The sequence below is a fragment of the Bombus pyrosoma genome, linkage group LG7 (assembly GCF_014825855.1).
Source record: "Bombus pyrosoma isolate SC7728 linkage group LG7, ASM1482585v1, whole genome shotgun sequence".
In the NCBI taxonomy this organism is placed as follows: domain Eukaryota; kingdom Metazoa; phylum Arthropoda; class Insecta; order Hymenoptera; family Apidae; genus Bombus; species Bombus pyrosoma.
Genome location: NC_057776.1, coordinates 6816230 through 6827449, shown reverse-complemented (window position 1 = coordinate 6827449; position 11220 = coordinate 6816230).

Here is an 11220-nt window from a genome sequence, read left to right as displayed (position 1 = left end):
TATGCCAGTCGAAAGAGATTAGAACAGCTGGTTCCAGGTCCCTACCACGAGTTTCCCCTAACTGCATCATGTCATTCGCGATACCATCGAAAATCGTGAATCATTGTGATCTTCTCATTCGATCGGCCGGACTGATCGCTCTATCGATGGAGAGGATAATTTTCTCTGAGCTTAAAAGCAATTTACTTCTCTTCCCTGTTGGGAGATTCCCATTTTCGCGAGAGACTCTGAACACAGATTTTTACTTTTCTTGTAAGACCAGGGGATTCCAATGTTTATTTGTAAATTATTAGATTTATTAATTCGAAGATAGTGGATCGTACATCGTGATAGGAATATTGCTGATCGTTTCAGAATTTTGTCAGATTTTTTGAAAGGCTGGAATAGTAGAAAAAAGGCTGGGGTTTGGCCTGGATTATTAATCTTATTTTTGAATCTGTATTTTCATGAAAAGGTAATAATTAAAATGTAGATATATGATAATACGATGATACAAAGTATATATTATTTTTCATGATTATCAAAGCTGTGTATAGCGGAGTGTTAAAGCACGATAAAATTGATTTCGACGTATTAATCGGCGTATGTGCATTTTAATTATTACGTTATTTATTACTTTATTAATTATGTACGTTATTCGATGTGCACGAATACAGCAAGCTTGTTATTACTACGAAAAGGTGCAAAATTATATATTTCATATGAGAAGTATCAATTTTGTAACTTTTCGATGTTAATTAAGTATTTTTTATTTCCCTTGATTATCGATTTATCATTTCTCTTATACGATTACTTCTCAACGGAGAAAGTCGTAGAAAGTGACTCAGCTTGTTACAATTATTTCTGAATAAACGCGATGAAAATTAATATCTGGATCGGTAAGTCCGTAAGAGTATAAGCTTCCATTAGAATTAATAATTTTTATCGATAATATGTAACACGATAAGTCAATAATGTTTCAATCATAAACCGAGTGCTTGTCGTCGTGATGTCAGTGAAATTAAAAATCCTCCGCTAACGTAATCGTTCGTATATTAATTTCTTTAATAGTTACTCGGACTCGGAGTTATAAATACGCTGAATATATAAAAATTCGATAAACGCACGTAGTAAGGAAATTGCAGTCGGTTTCAGCGTACAGTAATAGCCAATGAAACGAAACTTTCGTGTCGACACGATGACGACAAATTTCTGCAATATCGTATCGAAATATTAATAAACAGAAAATAAAAAAGAAAAGAAAAACGAAAGTAACAGCGAAAAAATGCGCACACGAGCTTCTTTCTATCGTACTGATGACCTAGAGGTCGATCCAGTCGACCACCATTGATTTTATCTGAGGTCAAGAGACAGCATGAGTGTTCTACCGTAATACTTCTACGTAATCGAAGATCGTCGTTTTTTCAGATAAATAATACACGAGCCAATAATAATCACGTTCGATAGGCAGGTAGAATCAAAACGAACGTGTCTCTTTAGCTTGAAATTAAACGTTGTTCCTACATGAAGAATTTGCATAAATCGTATACGCCTTAAGTATCGTTTTATATGGCTCCTGATATAATCGAGTAAGAATATATCCATTTACAGTCTGTGATTCTAACTGAAATAGCAATGCGTATCTGATAGAAATAAAAATATATTGTAAAAATGAGAATTTTCTATAGCGAAAACATTTCTATCGTATTTTTTTGATTTGTATTTTTTTTTTATCGATACGTATGAAATTGTATTTCGTAATACAGTCTTTCGATACAACGCGAAAAATACGTATTCTAATTCGTTTAATTTTTGTTTTGTCTAACGACTGTCGGACAGACGTAGATAAAAGATGACAGAAGTTGAGAAATATCTCTGTACCGGAAAAACACTTGTTCGAAACGAGTTCAAAAACGTATACAGACGACGAAGTCTAGACGAATGAAAAACCATATCATAGATGATGAAATTTGCGTAAGAAATAAATATCTATCTAGTATTCAAATTACGGGAGGATAAACGTTAATCTATCAATCACAAAAATGGCCATTATCAGGTTTTCTTGCTCTGCCGCTGTACAAGAGGTCATCTTAACTTAGAAAAACTAATCGAGGGAGACTTAACCTTACGAGCTTCTTCTTATAAATAAACGTTTATTAATAACTGTATTTTCAGAAATAAAAATATATTAGAAGTGCGAACGATCGTGGTATAATCTCGCGGGATAATCGAAGCTGCTTCCAAGTACTTGGCACGTGATCGGTGAGCAATGCACGTGCAGTCAGCACGTGATCGCGAATGTAAAAGCTCGGTACACGTGCGTCGAACACGCACACATAGTTCCAGAAAACGACAAATTTCGACTACACTCGGGCAAATTAGCGATGCGTGATCGTGATTAATCAACGCACACAGGACTCGTGAATTATTAGCCGCGTCATTAGCCCTCGTGATCCGGCAGAAATTGCACGAACTTCCAGCGACTTCCTCCTTTTTCCTCCATTAGGGTCACTTTCAGGCTTGAGACATCACAGTTAAAAAATGAACGCAAGCTTTTGTGCGTTGCTTCTGTTGTGATGTAGATCGATATTTTTGTTTATTAATTTGTAACTGTGTACGATCAAATCTCCAGATGAGTTAGTGGACGCAAATACGATTTCCCCCGTAAGGTAAGATGCACATATACATATTTCCATTGTTCTTATGGAAATAATGGAAACAAACCTATTTCGGAGACAAAAATCCTGTTTGTTCCGATTGAAGCGGTTGTTTGAAGAAGATACGAATGGATTTTACCGGAGGCTAAGACGAAACTCTTCGAACTCTTCGACGAAAAACCATTGTTTCGATATGGCGATGATAGGAGTTGTAACGTTTGTTGCTGATCGTAAATGTTTTCACTCTTGTTATTAATAATTCTCAATGAAAAGTATTTCTACCATTCTATTCTACTTGCTGTAGATTTAATCAACAAAATTATGTGTTATTGCATAATTTACATATTGCGTTATTGCACATTAAATTATGTATATTATATGAAAGGTTAATAATATATATAATAATATATTATTATTATAATTATAATTATGTATATTATTATATATTCTATATAATAATAATAATATTATTATTATTTATATATAGGAAATCTGAAACAATTCAGAGAACAAATATATCGACGAGGAAGAACAAAGATGGTGAATTAAGCGAAGCGCCTAATAAACTGATTAACCTACGAATCAAACTCCTTAGCCCGTTGCTTATTGATATTAATGATCAGCCTTGAAACACGTGCGCATCGATTGTTCAAATTGTATCGAGATCTATTGGAACTTATCAGGTCATCTATTAGAACACTTGCTCGGAAACTACGTTTAATTAACTCCTCCTCTCTCGCGCCTAAGCTATAATATCTTTATAATTCGCAACATTAATACCTAGAAAGTTGCTCGTAGAGACACTCGTTGATTAATCATCCTCTATTACATTAGCCTTATTCGTTTTAAAATTGGAAACTTTCCAGGGAAACGTTCGCAAACGCGACAAACGAAACGACTTCTTCCTCGTTGCATTACGCCTCTTTTCTTTCTTCTCTCAGCTTTAGAGCTGACTTTTCACCCATAATTATGTTGAGTTATTCTTCTGCAATGGTAGGAAGTTTCTGAACTTGACAATTACTTTCTCGAATGACGAAAAAATGTGTTACTAAGGGAACATTTATAAATAATTCACGGCAACCTATATTTTAGTTTAATAATAATCTTTCGTCTTGGTTGAAAGGGTTGAGAAAGAAAGTACATATTTAACCTACGTAATAACCGGCTGTGGTTATCCTCGAATTCTTTACATTTACGAAATAAGACAGTAAGCATACGTTTGATAAATAATCGTTGAGCGACAATATACACACATAAAAGTAAATTAAGTAAATTAATACAAAACGACAGAACAACATAAATTAGTACAAAATGATGTAATAAATATTACAAATTTGAAGCTTATAGTAAATTTCTGCAAAATCTGTCAACTTAATGTTTGACTACTGGATATTATCATTATTATTATTATTCACAGGTATGCAGCCCTTTAGTATACAACTTCGTTACAAATTGTAACGTTAAATAATACAAACTTATGGCTGACAATGTTCTATTAATATTGTACCTGAAGAAGGATTGTGAACAGGAAAAATCCTTTATTACTATGCGGTTATGTTGGCTACAGATCGTACGGTAAGCTAATTGATGCAACGAACTACTTGATTTCGTCCGAATAACGCTGACGTATTTAACTGGAGAGAAGACAGCATATCAGGGAACACAATGGTGTCATTTAGATGTACCGTATCTCATGAAGCGGAAATCGTCTACTATAGAAAAATCCTACTGGTTTAATTCATCTTAAAGAATGACAAATTATCGACGAACCATGCGAGTCTCGACAGAAAATCAAATTTCCCCAAGACAATTTTATATTCGTTGCTCGATGGGAAATCCGTTTTAAAGCGAATCCCGGATTATGATTATGAAAGCCACCGCGGAATACAGCCGCATTCCCGTAGTCTCCGGTCAATAAATATAATCCAGAAATCGCGTTACCAGCCGGTACGCTAATCCGGATAATTAGTTCAATATCAACCCGAGCCAAATTCACCCCGCGCGGGCTAACGTCTCTCGCTTCTCCTCGTACAGAATTCGTATTATCGGTTCGATCCTGTCGCGTCGTTTCCTTGTTACCAGCGACGGTTTTTACGAGATTGGCCACCTATGAGCTTCGAACAAAATTCCTGCACTCTGCTTTTCTCCGGTCTCGCCCTCATCTTTCCCTTCTGTTGTGTTTTTGCTTCGCATACACGGTGGTCACCTCATCGTTCGTATGACACTTTTATTCGGCGTTTTGCCTTAACTCTTTCGGCTACAATTTTTGTGCCACTTCTATCTCTCTATTCTGCTACGGACAACGACTCCGTACAGCATAAATATTGTAAACTCGAGGTATTCTTAGATGTAAATATTTTTAAACCAGATTTTCTGTCCCATTCTTTCACGACTCTGTTGCCTGCGAACAACTGTTCCGTGTACATTTTATACATATGAACGTTTCTAGGTTATTAGAAATGATCTATATTTATGGATATTACGAAATTAATTCACTATTTTTTAAAGTCCTGTAATAGTAAATAGCTGTTAAATAATTCTTGGGTGAATTGATCTGAACATTAATCAGAACATTCTCGGCGATCATTCTAACGTAACGTGCATGAAATAAAGTATCTTAGCAGATTTAATAAACAGGAACGAAAGGAACAATAGCGAGTGTATTCTTCGACGGTGATCGTAAACGCGAAAATAGGAAACAGAACGAGAAAGCTATTCACTCGAATGCGTTTCTCTATTACTGGCAGCTTTTATGGGATGTTTTGAATAAAGCTCCTCTTTTTGTTAGTCGAGCCGCGTGTTTCTCTATCCTCGTTTCGTTTACCTCCTGTTTCTGCTATCTCTTTCCTTCCTCTTTTCACGCGTTTCTCTCATTTTCCGCTCTGTACCGCGTCATTTTCCTTTTTTTTCATCCCCACTCCCTTTCCTCATCCTTCTTCTCACCTTTCATCAATCTCGCTTCCCGAATTCTCTTTCATCGACTTTTTCTTATTTTCCTTTTATTATTGCGTTACCTTTTCCACATTCCGCCTCTTTTTTCGTTCTCTTTCGTTCCCTTAATCCCCTGTTTCGTCCTTTCTCATTCGTACAAACGTTCTACTTCTCCGTGCCTCGTCTTCTATTTGGTTCTCGTTCTCTATCAGTGTCTCTTATCCCGTCATCCCTCTAAAACGAACGTTTACGACCCAGTTCTCGCCGTTTATCCCTGGTTTATCTTTTTTCTTCCCCCTCCTCCTTACATCATTTCCTCGCTTTCCAATCCGCTTCGTTCTTTCTTTTATCCTCTTTTTTAATCGATCGTATTTTCTTCCTTTCGCTTGCCGTTTTATTGTGTCCTTGTTTCTTTTCTTCTGCTGCCCCGAATCGAATATCTGCCAATTCAATTCCTGCTCTGTTCGTTTCCCCAATTCTTATCCGTCTTTCTTACTTTTCACTCGAAAACAAGATGTTACTCGTCGTTGACTTGCTCCGTAGGAAATTACACAACTTTAATGTGAAAATTAGGAAACGCTATTTATTTAATCGTCGAAGACTAAAAACGCGATCTCTTACTATCCTTAAAATTTACCAAAAGCTAACAAAACAAGGGACACCGACCAAAACAGCCAATAACACGTTAGAAGAGAAGGAATTTTAAATAGTTTGGACCGTTCAGACGTGTCTAACCACCAAAGTCTCCGACACTGCGTCCTTGGCAAAATACCAACGTTCCCCCACAACGTGTACATCCGCGTCAGGTTATCCGGATTATCAAGAAATAGTCGTAACCTGCCCCTTTCTCGAGAGGAGGGATGGATGATACGAAAGGGTAGTTGCATCTCGTTCCGGGCAGCGGCACCAACGACGACCCGGCATTAATAGCGCAATAATGCTGCACCAGCTAAGCCTTACGGTCTAAAAAGAAACTAAGTCGGCGTCTGGCTTGGCTAGCAGTCAAATGGCACCCGCGCGCGCCACAATTCCTGCGAACTTTATTCCGGTCGAGTCTCTTGATTTCGAGCAGCTTCCCTCGTTCGTGTCGCAACCAAAGGAAGTCTAATCGTTTTTCCACCTGAGGCCCACGGTGAACGCATATATTGCCTGCTATGCAAATTTTATTTTGTATATGTATCTCGTTCTGAAAGCTGCGATAGATTGAAATATACACCGCACCATTACATTTAATTTTCGCGAAATATTATATTGCGCTTGCTATTATATTTTCCTCTGGCAATGTTATTCTTGCTACTCTCTTTGTCGAGAATTTTCTGGCCCATGAAATTCATCTTATTTTAATCACGTTCAACAATTTGGTAAAACGTCACCTACGTCAACATCTTCTAATTGCCAATGTAACTAGCGTAACGAATGGTTAGACTACGAATATTTCTGCTAGCTCATATGTCGGAGATGAAGGGACATCGGGGCCTCTCTTTTGGAATTTTTTGGAAGATCCCCAATACTTTAGTCTAGACTATTTATTATAGCTGTACCTAAATAATAAAACTTAGAGGTAGTTGTTATGATTCAATCTGATTATGTTTGCCCGAGATTTGTGACGGTCACGGGATGAACGTTTTTACCTAACAGAGAAGTGCCAATATTGTGGGACATACGTTGTATTAACAATCAAACCCCGGGCGGGAGCAATGTCAGCTGTACGCGGGTCTGCCTAGCAAGGGCGGCTGGAATTTTGTTGGTATCCCCGGCCAATATGCAACGAACAAACGCGATCGTAAGGAGAGGAAAGTTTCCATCAGTCTTTTATTCTTGCGATCACCTTCGAGAGTTTTCACATCGTCTTTACGAGCTGTATTATACCGAGCGTCACAGTAAACGTTACTTTGTGCTTCAAAATATATTCTACCTTTAACAAAGAGTTACCCCGTTGACCGTGGATTCGTTATTGAACCTAGGAATATTGTCATTAACATCTCGAGTGTTTAATCACCACTGTTATTTGTCAAACTTTGTAAAAATCAATATTTATACCAGTATATATAGGGTGGTTGGTAACTAGTGGTACAAGCGGAAAGGGGGTGATTCTACGCGAAAAAAGAAGTCGGAAATATAGAATAAAAATTTTTCGTTTGAGGCTTTGTTCCCGAGAAAATCGACTTTGAATTTTCGCTCGGTACGCGTGCACTTTATCACGTCTCGTTATAACGGATCTGTATAATCTCTATTGTACAACAACGATGGCTAGTTCGAATGAAGATTCGTTACACGCCCCTAAACCTAACGCTAATCCGACATATATATACATATAATAATAATAATTATAATAATTATAATAATAATAATAATAATGTAAAACATGGAACTTAAGTAGAAGATTGTTTTATCTAGTAAATATGGTAAAAGGTATACTTTCGATGTTTTATACGTTTTCGCACATGACAAATTTCTTTTAAATTTCCCATAAATGCGTAAGGATGCGCCGTATACTAGTGATACTTATTGTTACATATATTCAAGGTAAAACGTTCGTTCTAACGTTTAGCGAGTATGGCAACAAATATCTATTTAGGAACCACTTCTTTACTTCCATTCATAGAAATATGAAATTGCATAAACATGCCGAGATATAAGGGCACGAGGTCGCGTCACCTGTACTGATATACTACTGGCTGGAAATATAGTCAGGTCGCGATAAGCGATGTAATATATTTCTCCAGCGCGGAAAGTCCGCGTCGCGGGACGGATAAATCGTTCTTCTGCGCGATTTGATGCGGATAAATTATTTCTTTCGGGGAAATCATCGCCACCGGGGCCATTTCCCGTGATACACTGCGCAGATGAATCGGCAACTCGCCCGTATACGTATACGTGATCTATCTCATATACGCGATCGATTTCCTGAAATTAATCAAACATTTAAAAAAACGTAAGATTCACGTACAACCGGAAATTTGAACGTCAAAGTCGAAAGAAGAATTTTACACGGATATATAGTTTTGCTAAGATCGCGGTCTAACCAATTTTACATTCTTCTTACCGTGCAATACCTGTAGATAATTTTTAATTTGCATGAAGAAGAAATTAATTCGAGCGAATACACGGTGATTTGCGTGTCCCAGTTTTTCTTGATAAAAAGAGGTCTTTTTATTCCTTGCACTTCTACGTCGCTTTTTCGTGATATCTCTATTTTTACATTTTCCCGTGCTCTCTGTGTTTTCTACTATATTTTCTCTCTTCCTTTCTTTTGTTTAAGAATATTTGTTACGTCTCGCTGAACTTTTATTGATTCTTTCTAAACAGTATACGTATCAGAAGTGTTTCTTGGAATTTTTACACTTTTAGTTGATAAGTTACTGGATATCTTTACAGATTTAAGGTAATGATAAATTTTGCCGAGTAGATATGCGTGCGTGCGTGTTCACCGGAGCAGAAAGCATTAAACGTTACAATTTTATCGCATATCTCGTAAACTTGTTCAAGTTATTTAACGAGTTTAGCACTTTCATACTTTGCGAGAACGCGAATATCGTTAATCGTTAACGGGACTCTCAATCTTTTTTTTAAACGTAATATCTTTACGTTTTTCCTTTTCTATTCTTTCCATCCCTTTAGGCGAATGAAAAGATCGCGTTGGAAGTCCCTCGAGTTTTTTACATTCTCTCGCCACAGAGAAGAATGGATAAAGTGAAGAGGCGCAAGGTGGGAAGTTCGTTTCGCGCGTCACTCGTTAATATGTTAATCTTACGAGCAAAAATCTTATTTTATTGGCCGACGCCAGGCGCGGAAGGCTCTGTCGCAGGCAGAAAACGAAAACGTAAACGATTATTGCGACTTGATAAAAACACGGGCAGAATAGGGTGTCGGTGTTTTTAACCCTTCCGTCCCGACAGCTTTTTTGCTCGTTCCAGCTCGACAATCGCGACGAATAATAACTTTTTGCCTGACATTCTCAAACAGATATTTTCAAATAGAAGCGTACATTCATAAATTCTTAACACTCCCATCAGTGAAAATACGCGTTGCCTTTAACACTTTTGTATCACTTTTTTCTCATCTAACGTCATTTTCTAATGATAGTAGAAAAATTTATGTCACGTTCAAAATCTAAATAAACAAGCAAAACTATATATCTATATATATATTTTTTTTTTAGATAGAGACGAAAAAGAAAAAGAAAAATGGAGAAAGAGGAAGGTGTTAATTCGGTTTAGCACGTTTGGATTCTGAGTAAACGAGAAAAGATATTGTATTGTTTAAGAGAGAAACAAAAAGAAAATAAAAAGAGCAAAAATGTTCGTTTAATTTATCGTTAGTTGGATTTTAAACAAGTAAGAAACAACCTATGTTGTGGAATAGAATTAAAAGAGAAAAATGGTATCTGACTACCTCTGTTTCTATTCAACGAACTTTTTGTGAATTTCTGCAACGTTCTTGAGAATGCTTTTATGAATGAAGCTGTATGATTTAACGAGTACGTAATTGCTAGAGGCAATTCGCCGATTATCAACGTCCAATTCGTCTGAATCTCAATTGGAGCGACTCATTTCATTCGAGAAAAAAATGAGTAGCAACATGGGAATTCGTTGCATCTCGCGTATTTTGGATCGGAGAACAGAAAGTTTATAAAAGTCGAGAGCAATTGTTATATTTTTAATCGAAATTACTTGTCTTCGTTAATATAGAAAATATTGTCGTCGTGCTTTTTAACAGGTAATTTACATACTGATTGTGATTAATTTAAACACTTTGATAAAATTCATATGTCGTTATAGTAAGAATGGACAACAGTGTCAGGATATATTATTATTCAGTATATGGTTTTATTCTGGATATCGAGATCAATGTAGGACAGTGTGTTAGAAGTTAGTGGAACGAAATGATTCTGAGGAAAATGTAACGTGGGAGATTCTGTTGATACTTTGAATAATTGTGTCTTTGGCTGAGTCACGTTTAGAAAAGAAACGATGAGGTAACGTAAGGGGTAGCATTTAGGCGGAACGTCTGAGTAAATTTAGTTCAAAATAAAAGCTAAAAGCAAGCGTGAGTAACAGGAAGACTGTTCGAGTTTTGAGTGAAGGAAGTTGATTCATTGGTAAATTTGAAAATTGACTGTAAGAGAACAGATTAAATTGTAAGCAGTAACGAGTTTAGGATCTATCGTTAGACTTATATCGGCCAATAATTTTTACAAAATTCCATATCGTACGACTGTACATACGTGTTTTATGTGAATTACTATTGAAATTTATATTATGTGAACTACATAAATAAAGAATATAAAATAGTATTTTCCTACCATAAAAAGTTCCTTAAGTCGTTCATATATGATTCATATATCAATATTTTTTCTTGAGCCGCCGAAAATTTGCTTATTCGCTGAAAGGGGAGCGCGATTGAGAGATAAAAATTCGAGAACAGTAACGGAGTTAAAAAGCAAAGCACCTTGGATATATGGCAAATAATAATACAACCGTGTGTAGAGGCATTCGTTTGGATTAATTTTAAACGCGGAAATCATTTCATAAACATCGAGACATTAATTAAAACGGTATCAAATAGCGAGAGCAATATCTGGTCGTATTGAATTATACAGGTCACGTCAAAATTCGCGGAAAGTCAGATTAAAATTGAAGAATTGCATTTG